The sequence below is a fragment of the Microcaecilia unicolor genome, chromosome 11, assembly GCF_901765095.1.
Source record: "Microcaecilia unicolor chromosome 11, aMicUni1.1, whole genome shotgun sequence".
In the NCBI taxonomy this organism is placed as follows: Eukaryota; Metazoa; Chordata; class Amphibia; order Gymnophiona; family Siphonopidae; genus Microcaecilia; species Microcaecilia unicolor.
Genome location: NC_044041.1, coordinates 2,345,346 through 2,359,522, shown reverse-complemented (window position 1 = coordinate 2,359,522; position 14,177 = coordinate 2,345,346). Strand labels below are relative to the sequence as shown.

Here is a 14,177-nt window from a genome sequence, read left to right as displayed (position 1 = left end):
GCAATTTCTTCAGGAGTCTTTCGTGCGGCACTTTGTCAAACGCCTTCTGAAAATCCAGATATACAATATCAACCGGCTCCCCATTGTCCACATGTTTGCTTACCCCCTCAAAAAAATGCATTAGATTGGTGAGGCAAGACTTCCCTTCACTAAATCCGTGCTGACTTTGTCTCATCAGTCCATGTTTTTGTATATGCTCTGCAATTTTATTCTTAATAATAGCCTCCACCATCTTGCCTGGCACCGACGTCAGACTCACCGGTCTATAATTTCCCGGATCTCCTCTGGAACCCTTCTTAAAAATCGGAGTAACATTGGCTACCCTCCAGTCTTCCGGTACTACACTCGATTTTAGGGACAGATTGCATATTTCTAACAGTAGCTCCGCAAGTTCATTTTTTAGTTCTATTAATACTCTGGGATGAATACCATCAGGTCCCGGTGATTTACTACTCTTCAGCTTGCTGAACTGACCCATTACATCCTCCAAGGTTACAGAGAATTTGTTTAGTTTCTCCGACTACCCCGCTTCAAATATTCTTTCCGGCACCGGTGTCCCCCCCAAATCCTCCTCGGTGAAGACCGAAGCAAAGAATTCATTTAATTTCTCCGCTACGGCTTTGTCCTCCTTGATCGCCCCTTTAACACCATTTTCGTCCAGCGGCCCAACCGACTCTTTGGCCGGTTTCCTGCTTTTAATGTATCTAAAAAAATTTTTACTATGTATTTTTGCTTCCAACGCTAATTTCTTCTCAAAGTCCTTTTTGCCCTCCTTATCTCCGCTTTGCATTTGGCTTGGCATTCCTTATGATCTATCCTGTTACTTTCAGTTGGTTCTCTTCTCCACTTTCTGAAGGATTGTTTTTTGGCTCTAATGATTTCCTTTATCTTACTGTTTAGCCACGCCGGCTGACGTTTAGTCTTTTTTCCCTTTTTTCTAATACGTGGAATATATTTGTCCTGAACCTCCAGGATGGTGTTTTTAAACAGCATCCACGCCTGATGCAAGTTTTTTACTCTGCGAGCTGCTCCTTTCAGTCTTTTTTTCACCATTTTTCTCATTTTGTCGTAATCACCTTTTCTATAGTTAAACGCTAGCGTACTTGATTTCCTAGTTTCACTTCCTTCAATGCCAATATCAAAACCGATCATATTATGATCACTGTTATCAAGCGGCCCTCGTATCGTTACCCCCTGCACTAGATCATGAGCACTACTAAGGACTAAGTCTAGTATTTTTCCTTCTCTTGTCGGCTCCTGAACTAGCTGTTCCATGAAGCTGTCCTTGATTTCATCAAGAAATCTTATGTCCCTTGCGTGTACAGATGTTACATTAACCCAGTCTATATGCGGGTAATTGAAATCCCCCATTATTATTGTGTTGCCCAGTTTGTTTGCGTCCCTGATTTCCTTTAACATTTCCGCATCCGTCTGTTCGTCCTGGCCAGGCGGACGGTAGTACACTCCTATCACTATCCTTTTCCCCTTTGCACATGGAATTTCAATCCACAGTCAAAAATGCGCCCTAGCTCTCCTGTCCCACAAACGGAGTCATGGCCAGGCAGCAGAGGCAACTGACAGGGCACAATTTTGGCACCCTTCTTCCCTTGCACTATGAGAAGCTACACGGCCTACACATAGCTCACTATGGCCATGGTTTACAGAGAAACTGAGCAAATGAAGGCAGATAAAGACTATGCGGCCAACTACTATCCCTTCTTCTCCCAAGCTTTCTTGAATTCAGATAGTCTTTGTCTCCAACTAACACCAACGTTGCACGGAGACCGTTCCACGAATTCACCACTTTTTCTATGAAGTAGTATTTCCTTAGGTTACTCTTTCTTTCCCCCTGAGCCTGTCCCCTTTCACCTTCATCCTATGCCCCCTCGTTCCAAAAGTTTATGTCCAGTAAATTTTTATAAAGTTTTTGAAAAAGAAGGTATAAACAAAGTAGAAAGAAAATTATGAACAAACGTGAGGATGAACATATGACAGAAAAGACATTAGTGACATATTATGAGTGTCATAAAGTAAACACGAGTATATATATATATATATATATATATATATATATATATATATATATATACTAGTAAAACAGGCCCGTTTCTGACACAAATGAAACGGGCACCAGCAAGGTTTTCCTCGGAGTGTGTGTGAGCGATGGAGTGTGTGTGTGAGTGAGAGAGAGAGAATGAGTGAGAGAGAGACAGAGTGTGTGTGTGTTTGTGTCTCCTCTCCTCACCTCTCCTCCCTCCCTCTCTCTCCTCCCCTCCGAGTTCTTGCCCCCCCCCCTTCCCTCAGAGTGCCATGCCCCCCTTTCCTCAGAGTGTGTATGTTTGAGAGAGAGAGTGTGTGGGTGAGATGGAGTGTGTATGTGAGAGAGAGACAGACAGAGAGTGTGTGTATGTGTGTTTGTGTCAGAGAGACAGAGAGTGAGTGTGTGTGTGTGTGAGAAAGTGAAGCCTTCAAGCCTTGAAGCATTTGTGCGCTCTGTAAGGCTCCATCTCCTCAATTGATGACACATAGTTCCGGAACGTTGCAGGAATGCTTCAAGGCTTGAAGCCTTCACTTTCTCGGCTTCAGAATGTTGGAGGTGCGTTTTATTATATAGGATATACATTAAGATATAGGAAACATACAAAAGCATGATCTTCTATCTTGTAAAATGCTATTATGATCTACAATGTATTTGTTTAGGAGATGATTATAACGACTTAGTATAGGACCAAATTCTTAGTTTGGAAGTGGGATTGTTGAAATTCAAAACATTAGTCTCATATCTATAAATAAGGAAGGCCAAGTTCCATCAAAAACGGACACTGAGCATATTCATGAGGTTCGTTATGATTGGTTGGATGGCAATTGCTGTGAGAATATGTAAAAAATGTATCTCATTGACTTCTGTATTCAATATTATAGGATGAACCTTAAAGGTAGCCATGCAATAATTAAGTGGAATGGCGACGCTGAAAAAGTTTTGGACATAATCCCAAATAGCAGTCCAGAAGGAGTGAGTCGACGGGCATTCATAAAGTAAGTGTTCAAAGGTACCAGGACTTAGTTGACAAGTTCAGCATTTATTGGAGAAGGAAGGGTCAACTCTCTGCAATCTAACAGATGTCCAGATGGATCTGTGACCTATAAAATATAGAGACTGTGTGAAGGAAGTCCACGAATCTGTCAATATGTCATATATCATAGAGACCATGGAGGCCTGTGCAGTTAGATTTTGCAGTAAGAAGTTTGGACCTCTTTGAGGCTTCACGTCATACTGCAGCCATCTGTGAGCAGAGAGTGTGGATATGTCTCGTTCCAGGAGATTCACATGGCAGACGTATTTAACTATATGCTTAAGTTGTGTCTGTTTATAACAAGCTGCGAGACAGCTGATGTGGTCCCGGAGTACTGGCACTGGCGTAACCTCGTAAACCAGCTGATGATGTGGGAAGCGAAAGAAGCTAAGAGATCAGTAAGACGAAAAAAAATATTTTTAAAAGTCTGGGGTGCTTACATAGATACTTTGTCTGCCAGAGGGAAGAGTCTGGTGCTCAACGTGCTGTACGCAATTGGTGAGAACCAAGGCATTAACCAAATATGAGCGGGAGAGGGGTGGGGGTAGAATAGAGGGGGGTGGGTAAGGGTGGGTGAAAGGGGGGAGGACAGGCAGGGGACTAAGGGGGGGAATAATAAAAATAGCTGGAAACAATATGGATAAATGGTTTTTGTTATTGTACAACAGTTTACCACTTTATTGTTCTTTTTTGTTGTTTGTAGACTGAGATATATGTATGCTGAACTACTTAATTTTGTAATGTTGTTTTCAATAAAACGCTGAAATATAACAAGCTGCAAAAGAATGATCGAACTTTCTTCGTAATTCAGCAAATGACATGTCAGTCATCCATCATCGCATCACGTACACAGTGAATTCCTTTATATAACCAATCCTTCCAAAGTATAGATAAACTATTTAGTTGGATATCCGGGTTATTCCATAAAGGTGTGTAAACAGTACTTCTGATGGGTATTAAAGCTGAACAGTCAATCACTAAAAGTATTCTCACTGTTGACATCAGGATTGGGTTGAGTTGCATTGGCTTCATAATTTTAGTGGTAACATAAGCAATAAGAGGAACAAGCAAAAGCAGTTCCCATTCAAGTAGAAGTCATGATGATATCAAGCGACTTTTAGGTGTTACACACCACAGTATACCTTGACGTAAGATGAAAGCTCTGTGATATCCATAAAAGTTAGGCAAGTTCACCCCACCATGTTCCTTAACAGACTGTAGTTTATGTAAAGCAATCCTAGCAGGTTTAGAACACCATAGAAACGTAGATATAGTAGTATTCAAAGTTTTATGGGTATTATTGCACATGTAAAATACCAACGGGGCAATGGACATATTAATTGTGGCAACTCTGCATCCCCTCCCCCATGACAAGTGTTTGAGAGACCATCTATTGCAGAGATCGTCAACTGTTTTAGTGAGCCTTGATTCGTTCTTAACTAGCCTTTCATGTAAATCATAATATAGATAAATACCAAGATATTTAAGGCCTAAAGTAACCCATTGAAATACAAACTTCGTTATTAGACCTTTCTGACTATGGACACTGAGAGGCATTTTTTCAGATTTTGACCAGTTTATCGTATAACCAGAGAACTTGCTGAATTCTTCTATGAAATTGAGGAGTGTAGGGAAAGACATGTCTGGTTTAGTAACATATAATAGAATGTCGGTCAGTGTAGGCTGAACGTTTGTATTCATGATCTTTCCAAGTAATACCTTCTATATTATTATGCTGTCAAATCGCAATTCATAGAGGCACAAGACCAAGCTCAAATATTAGTGGACAGCCTTGTCTCATACCTCTATTTAAAGCAAAAGATATAGACAGACATAGTTCAGCTTACAAATAATCCAACTGTTGAAGCAAAGTATAAAGCTTTGATCATATGAATAAAATGACCCCCAACTCCAGACCATTTTAAAGAAGAAAACATATACAGTCGTTTTATTGTGTTGAAAACCTTTTCGGCATCTAATAATACCAAAAAGGCAGAGTGTTAAAGAGATTTTGGCAAGATGCCTTTCAGGCTTATTTTCGAAAGAGAAGGGCGCCCATCTTTCAACACAAATTGGGAGATGGGCGTCCTTCTCCCAGGGTCGCCCAAATCGGCATAATCAAAAGCTGATTTTGGGCGCCCTCAACTGCAGTCCATCGCGGGGACGACCAAAGTTCACGGGGGCGTGTCGAAGGCGGGACTGGGGGCGTGCTTAAGAGATGGGCATCCTCGGCCGATAATGGAAAAAAGAAGGACGTCCCTAATGAGCATTTGGTCGACTTTACATGGTCCCTTTTTTTTCACGACCAAGCCTCAAAAAGGTGCCCAAACTGACCAGATGACCACCGGAGGGAATCGGGGATGACCTCCCCTTACTCCCCCAGTGGTCACCAACCCCCTCCCACCCCAAAACAAAAATTTAAAAACATTTTTTGCCAGCCTCAAATGTCATACCCAGCTCCATGACAGCAGTATGCAGGTCCCTGGAGCAGTTTTAGTGGGTACTGCAGTGCACCTCAGGCAGGCGGACCCAGGCCCATCCCCCCCTACCTGTTACACTTGTGGTGATAAATGTGAGCCCTTCAAAACCCAACAGAAACCCACTATACCCATATGTAGGTGTCCCCCTTCACCCCTTAGGGCTATGGTAGTGGTTTACAGTTGTGGGGAGTGGGTTTTGGGGGCTTAGCACACAAGGTAAGGGAGCTATGCACCTGGGAGCAATTTGTGGTCCACTGCAGTGCACCCTAGGGTGCCTGGTTGGTGTCCTGGCATGTGAGGGGGACCAGTGCACTACGAATGCTGGCTTCTCCCACAACGAAAGGGCTTGGATTTGGTCATTTCTGAGATGGGCATCCTCAGTTTCCATTATCGCCGAAAATCGGGGACAACCATCTCTAAGGTCAACCTAAATGTTGAGATTTGGGCGTCCCCGACTGTATTATCGAAAAATAGACGCCCATCTTGTTTTGATAATACGGGTTTCCCCGCCCCTTCGCCAGGAAGTCCTTAGAGATGGTTGTCCCCGTTCAATTATGCTCCTCCATGAGTGTTCTTTCTTCAGAGCTGCTTCTCAGCACGTCAATCACAGCAGTTTTAGGATTCCTGTCACTGGCTTCACAGTCACTTTTCCAGTTCAACCAAATTCCAGCTTCTTAGCATTTCACGTATAAGCATGTGACCTAGCTAGAAGTGATCATTTTTGCTATGCTGAACATTCATTCAGGTTAGTACAAGACACGGTAGCAGGCATATCTTAATTTACTTAGTACCAGCCCCAGAGTCTGATCAAAATCGGAGGAAAGGGGAAAGGGAAATGGGACTTGATATATGGCCTTTCTGAGGTTTTTGCAACTACATTCAAAGCAGTATATACAGTACTTATTTGTACCAGGGGCAATGGAGGGTTAAGTGACTTGCCCAGAGTCACAAGGAGCTGCAGTGGGAATCGAACTCAGTTCCCCAGGATCAAAGTCCACTGCACTAACCACTAGGCTACTCCTCCACTCATTCCACCAATAAGAGCCAACCTCATCAGTGATGTCACAATGGCTTGATTGCCCAATACAGTTCCCCAGGATCAAAGTCCACTGCACTAACCACTAGGCTACTCCTCCACTCATTCCACCAATAAGAGCCAACCTCATCAGTGATGTCACAATGGCTTGATTGCCCGATACTTGGCTCACTTCTGATATTGTGATGTCATAAGGGAAAGGGGGAAAGGGAAATGGGACTTGATATACCGCCTTTCTGAGGTTTTTGCACCTACATTCAAAGCGGTTTACATATATTCAGGTACTTATTTTGTACCAGGGGCGATGGAGGGTTAAGTGACTTGCCCAGAGTCACAAGGAGCTGCAGTGGGAATTGAACTCAGTTCCCCAGGATCAAAGTCCACTGCACTAACCACTAGGCTACTCTTCCACTTGTTCCACCAATAAGAGCCAACCTCATCAGTGATGTCACAATGGCTTGATTGCCCGATACTTGGCTCAGATATTGTGATGTCATAAGAGAAAGGGGGAATGGGAAATGGGACTTGATATACCACCTTTCTGAGGTTTTTGCAACTACATTCAAAGCGGTTTACATATATTCAGGTACTTATTTTGTACCAGGGGCAATGGAGGGTTAAGTGACTTGCCCAGAGTCACAAGGAGCTGCAGTGGGAATTGAACCCAGTTCCCCAGGATCAAAGTCCACTGCACTAACCACTAGGCTACTCTTCACCTTTCTTTCAAGTCTCTTAGTGAAAGATTTCATAGGATTATTAACACTCTGTGCTCTGCTGTATATACTGGTGAACCCCACCAAAAACTGTGACGTATAAAAAACAAAAACTTAGCTTTCTAAAAAGTGCTTGATTAAAGGCTTCAACATCGACTTGTGGCCTGAAACAGCCAATTGGCAAACAAGTCGATGTTGAAGTCTTTAGCCAAGTAATTTTTTGAAAGCTAAGATTTTGGTTTTTTTATATAACTCACAGTTGGGGGGGGGGGGGGCTTCACTAGTATAGACAGCAGAGCACAGAGTTTTAATGATCTCGTACAGAGATTTTTATGTCAGTGATCACTAAGAGACTTGAAGGAAAGGTGAAAGTGGGTTCTGAGGCTTTTTCCTTCGATTTTGATCCTACTCTGGGGCTGGTACTAAGTAAATTGTGTGCATTATTTGGGGAGAGTGTAGAGTATTCCCTGATAGGGGAAACCACTGGAGCATCTAGGAGATCCCAGAGAGCTTTGGAGAGAAAAGGTCTTTTACCTCTTTCCTGTCCCCCACCCTCGAAACAAGGACAGAGAACAGCAGCTGTCCAAGCAGAGACAGTGCAAAACCTTTTTGGTGCAGGAACCAAACAAACCAAAATCTCCCCCCCCCTCCCCCCTTAAGATCTCTAACTGCTGATGCTGTCAGGCAAAATATTGGTAGGGAGCCAAGGCCCAACTGCCCCCCCCCCCCCCCCCAGTCCTGTGATTTCAAGCCATGCAAGATTTGGATCCTAAATCCAGGTCTCAGGGCAAAGAAAAAAAGGGGTACCCAAAAAACAAAGAAAGGGTTACCATGAAAGAGAAGGGGAGATACTTAAAGAGAAAACAAGAGGGTCATCCATGAGTGAAGCTGAATGCAGTGTACGAGGGGAGGGTGCCACTATTTTAAGGATGATGGCACTGGAGGAAGGAGTGAATGAACATCACTCCTGTCTCATTTAGAGGTATGGGGCATGGGGTCAGGTAGGAGGGCCCCCCCACTCGTTACCAGAGTCAGGTTGAGCATCGGGGGGGGGGGGGTATGGGTGCCACTAAACACTAGGGATTTGGGGTTTTGTTGTCAGGGGCAGGGAGAGGTAATGGGTGGGTGGTGCTCTAGATACCAGGGCATTTTAAGGTCAAGAGGAGGGCTGGTCGTGTCAGGAAAAGGAGAGCAGGAGTGGGGCCAGGCGGGAGGGAAGGGAGATCGGGTCAATGGTGAGTAACAGCAACTTCTTTGGAGCTCTTCCCCTTGGCCAGGGAATCTTAGGAAGCCTCGAGTATAATCAGGGATCATATAGCAAAATTATAAAAATGACGAGCAATTTTCCCTGGGCTCCACAACTCCCTGGACCTCAGTTTCCATAGATTTTAACCAATTTCTAAGTGACTGTAGTCTCAGTCTGAAATCAGAAAACTGGCGACAGAGAAATGTCTAATGTGGAATTAACACACAAGATCATTAAAAACACCATAGGAATGAAATTAGTCCTTCATTAAGGTCTAGAGAAAGAGAGAGGAAATTCCCTCAACAAAAACGTAATTATATGCTTTTAGAAATAAGAATTTTATGAAAAAGGAAAATATGTAAAAAAAAATGTTTAATTTGTTTGGGTCATAAAACAAGAAGAACTAAGCGCAAGACTTCTACTTGTCTGTAGTGACCGCTGACATTGGGGAGGAATAGGGGATGACCTCTTTTGCACGTATTTGCATGCTTATTGTGCTCAGAGCCAGCGAGCTTGTTGTTTCACGCACTCATTAGTGCTGAGCATTCGGCACAAGCAAACGAAGGTGCTAGTCGGTGCTAATACCTGTAGCACACACAGTTTGCGTTTGAGCATCGGGGCCCAGGTGAGGTACTGGCTCCAGGCGCCAAAGCTGAAAAGCGACAAAAGTCTGCCTCACCGGTTGACCCTTCTCAGTGGCGATGCTCTGCTCCCCTTTCCTCCTGCGACACAGCGAAGGCGGCAACTGAAGGAAGCCAGACAATGTTCAAGGAAGAAAGATTTATTCTCAAACACTCCAAACTCGACACGAGTCGTGTTTCGGCCAAAGTGGCCTGCTTCAGGAGTCTTCTAGACAATGTTATTTTAGAAACGCTACCTCTCCGTACGGTAATCAATATAATACAGTGCCCTGCTGATGGAGCTGCTGGCAATAAAACCTACACAAATGGCGATGAAATGTCACCAAACATCTGGTAAGTACAGAGCATCTTGCAGCCAAGCGCTGACGCGTAATCGCTGGAAATTGTAAACAAATAATGGCCTCTAGCACCCGGATTCGCTTCTGAGCATGGGGCCCTGAGTGTCCAAAATTCATAGTGTGGAACTGTGAGGGGGTGTGGACCGGGGAGGGTCAGGGGCAAATCCAGCACTTACGCGCATCTGACTGACAGCAGCACATTTACACAAGTGACTGAGCAAGTGAAAGAGCTCACACCTAAAAGTTAACATGTAACTGCGGACTTACACTAGTATTCAAGAACAGCAGCATCCACATCTAACTTTAGGCAACCCCACCCCAGTGCTGACCACCAGCAAAGCAAGTTTCAGATCCCATGAAGTTACCACATTTAAAAGAAATTGCAGAAAAATCCATTCATCGTATAGTTAAACTCTGGAACTCATTTCCACAGCAAGTCTTAATGGACAAATTCCTGGAGGAAAAGTCCATATACAGTTATTAAGTCAGACCTGGGAAAAGCCACTGCTTAACCCTGGGATCAGTAGAATGGAATCCTGACGCTTTTTCGCATTCTGTCAGGTACTTGTGACCTGGACTGGCCACGGTTGGAAACAGAATACTGGACTTGACAGGCCATTGGTCTGACCCAGTACATCAACTTCTATGTTCTTATGCTGCTCCTTGTGATCTTGGGCTGGTCATTCAACCCTGGTTTTAAGCCTGACAGGCACATAACTAGCACACCTGAATGTACAGACTCAAGAAAAATGTCAGGAAGTATTTTTTCACGGAGAGGGTGGTGGATGCTTGGAATGCCCTCCCGCGGGAGGTGGTGGAAACGAAAACGGTAACGGAATTCAAACATGCGTGGGATAAACATAAAGGAATCTTGTTCAGAAGGAATGGATCCTAAGGAGCTTAGTCGAGATTGGGTGGCAGAGCTGGTGGCGGGAGGCGGGGATGGTGCTGGGCAGACTTATACGGTCTGTGCCAGAGCCGGTGGTGGGAGGAGGGGCTGGTGGTTGGGAGGCGGGGATGGTGCTGGGCAGACTTACATGGTCTGTGCCAGAACTGGTGGTGGGAGGAGGGGCTGGTGGTTGGGAGGCGGGGATGGTGCTGGGCAGACTTATACGGTCTGTGCCAGAGCCAGTGGTGGGAGGAGGGGCTGGTGGTTGGGAGGCGGGGATGGTGCTGGGCAGACTTACATGGTCTGTGCCCTGGCAGGGACAGGTACAAATCAAGGTAAGGTATACAATAACGGAAAGGAGAAACCGGACATAAGAAATACCTGAAAGGTGTAAATAATGATTTGAGTGGAAAGGAAGCTCTAAAACAGGAGGTCCTGGTGTGATGCTTCAAGGTGAATTGATTGTAAACCGCTTAGGCTAAAAAAGTTTTTAAAATAAATAACAGCAACATCGGAAAAGAAGTTTTCACGTAAAGGATTGGTGGATGTATGGAACAGTCTTCTAGTAGAGGTAAAACCAGAAGCAGAATTTAAGAAAACATGGGAGAAGCACAGAGAAGCTCTAGTTACGAAGATAGTGACCAAGTGGGGTCAAAGGCAGTGCAGCAGAAATGATAGTGGATGGGGCTCACTGTCCTTCTATCTCCTGTCAAATTCAATGTTTATGTTGTACTTGTGCAAGGAAATGAGGGTGAAAAGTGGTCCTTTAGCCACTTCTCCTACATAAGTATTGCCACACTGGGACAGACCAGAGGTCCATCAAGTCCAGCATCCTGTTTCCAACAGTGGCCAATCCAGGTCACAAATACCTGCAAGATCCCGAAAAAGTACAAAACATTTTATGCTGCTTATCCCAGAAATAGCAGTGGATTTTCCCCAAGTCAATTTTAATAATGGTCTATGGACTTTTCCTTTAGGAAGCTGTCCAGACCTTTTATAAACCCCGCTACGCTAACTGCCTTTACCACATTCTCTGGCAACAAATTCCAGAGTTTAATTACACGTTGAGTGAAGAAATATTTTCTCCGATTCGTTTTAAATTTACTACATTGTAGCTTCATCGCATGCCCCCTAGTCCTAGTATTTTTGGAAAGCGTGAACAGACGCTTCATATCTACCCGTTCAACTCCACCTCTATCATATCTCCCCTCAGCCGTCTTTTCTCCAAACTGAAGAGCCCTAGCCGCTTTAGCCTTTCCTCATAGGGAAGTCGTCCCATCCCCTTTATCATTTTCGTCGCCCTTCTCTGCACCTTTTCTAATTCCACTATATCTTTTTTTAGATACGGTGGCCAGAATTGAACACAATATTTGAGGTGCAGTCGCACCATGGGGCGATACAAAGGCATTATAACGTCCTCATTTTTGTTTTCCATTCTTTCCTAATAATTCCTAACATTTTATTTGCTTTCTTAGCCGCTGCAAAACACTGAGCAGAGGGTTTCAACATATCACCAACAAGGACGTTGAGATCCCTTTCTTGATCGGTGACTCCTAACCCCTACTATTGAGTGCTGTGGTGCTGTTCAATCTGATCAAACAGTGGACGTGTGGCTATAACAGTGTTTATTATCCTCCCGCTGTGCAAATGCAAAATTTGGGCCAAAAGGGAGAACTAGGCATGCAATAAACTCATCTACTTAGCAATGGGAAAAGCAGAACCAGGAGATAGGGACAGAGGCTGCTATATGAGACTGAAAATGCATGTGCTGAGGGAGGGGGGCAGAGGCCATATCTGCAATGTGCAGTGTACAGAGAGCCCAGTCAGGTTCAGCCCTTAAAACACAGGTTGCACGTTTCTGTGTCCAACAACTTTTGATGGCTTGATTATTTATTCATACCTTCTTTCTATTTTAGTGCCCATATGGCATTTCAGTACTAAGGAGAAAGTTGCTCTGAAGCACTTGTGCAAAATGGAAAGCAAATTCCCAGGGCTGATCTGTGCACTGCTGGCCAAGCTGCATTCTTTCTGGTGAAACTGGGGGAGGTAATTATTCCGAAATCACTACCTGCCCTCTGCCTCGGGGTGTCTGTGCTCTCTACTCTCTAATTCTTAGCTATCTAGTCAGTTCCAGCTCTCCCCCTTAGCATACTGCAGAGGTACCATCCTTGCTGCTGAGCCCTTGAGAATGGCAGGCTTCTAGTGAGTGATCCATGTCACCGTGTTCAACCGTGACCTTCTGTTCACTGCACGGAGACAATGGAATGGGAAGCTCAGACTGTGTTCTTTTTCTTAAATAGCGCACTAGTGTCATCGGACAAGTCGCATCCTGAACTTCCTTCCTCCCCGACAGGACAGCTTTTGACAGCCCGGGATGCGCCGTACTCGTGAAAGCACCAACACACAAGCAGCCGGTCGGCGGTACTTTGCGAAACGAAGGGCGACAGCCGCTCCCCCCCCCTCCCCTCCTCCCTGCAGGCGGCTCGGGGCTCTAGCGCGGGCGCGTTAAACTGCGCTTACCTGCTGCGTTGGGCTTCGGATCCCCGCAGGAAATCCTGATGCGGTGCCGGCCGAAGCCTTAAAGGAATGACGAGGGGGGAGGGGTGGAGGAGGGGGGTTGGGCTGGCCCGGGTTTGCAGGGGGGAACCAGCCAACACGCTCCAGCCGCATGCGGTACTGCTGAAGAGGGATCGCGGCTCTTCTGCAGTCAGGAAGGGCAATGAACTTGTTTTTAGCAGGAGCTCCGACAGATTCCCTTCAAGGTCTCTCCTAGGGAGGAGGAGGAGGGCGTGTGTGTGTGTTGGGCTCCTGCAGGGCTCCCTGCCTCAGGGCTTTGCACATCATTTACGTCTGTAGCACTTTGGAAGAAACCCGTCAGCGCTGCGCTTCCTGCCCCTGCGTTATACGGCAGAAAAAGGTGTTCGGTGTTCACGGCACAGACAAGAGGGAGAGAGGAACCGGGCAGCCAGGGCTTCACCTTGCTCCGTCAGCCCCGAACAACCAAAGACACACATCGCATACATGCTGTCCAAGGTTTGCAGTAAAAGGTACATGTCACGTACATGCAGTCCAAGGCAGGCAGTAAAAGACACACATCAGATACATGTGGCCCAAGGCATGTAGTAAAAGATGTCACATACATGCAGTAAAAGATCCACATAACATACATGCAGTCCAAGGCATGTAATAAAAGACACACATCACATACATGTGGCCCAAGGCATGTAGTAAAAAACATGTTGCACACATACAGTCCAAAGCATGAAGATGTCACATACATGCAGTCAAAGACACATATCACATACATGCAGTCCAAGGCTTACAGTAAAAGACACACACCACATACATGCTGTCCAAGGTTTGCAGTAAAAGGTACATGTCACGTACATGCAGTCCAAAAAGCATACAGTCAATTACACTGTAAACCGCTTTGTCACTGTATATTACATTTATAAATCCACAGCAGTCCAATCCACATGTCACATACACGCAGTCCAAGGCAGGCTGTAAAAAGACACACATGCAGTCACATGCTGTCCAAGGTTTTCGTGGCTCCACCTAATTCCTTAGTGGCTGTAAAGTCATAGGAATCTGGGAGTCAGTCCTGCTCATGCGAGTGTTTCACTGAAATTTGCTCAGAAACACATGGTTTGAAGCTTTGGGCATTTAATAGTGTTGTGTACACATTGTCATTTGACTATTTTAGGAATCAGCACTGTACCAAGGGCTAAGTGAGCAGCACTGCCTCACCGTGTGTGAA

At 45.1% G+C, this 14,177-nt stretch overlaps 1 protein-coding gene across 2 annotated transcripts in view; it reads right to left on the bottom strand.

The window, feature by feature from the left end:
- LOC115480791 (apoptosis-inducing factor 3-like) overlaps nucleotides 1–13,102 on the bottom strand; it is a 125,253-nt gene extending 112,151 nt beyond the window's left edge. For both annotated transcript variants that reach the window (XM_030219693.1, XM_030219694.1), the window contains exon 1: nucleotides 12,938–13,102. The gene's annotated coding sequence lies outside the window, so the exon portion shown is untranslated. The remainder of the gene's footprint in view (nucleotides 1–12,937) is intronic.
- Between the last annotated feature and the right edge of the window lie 1,075 nt (nucleotides 13,103–14,177).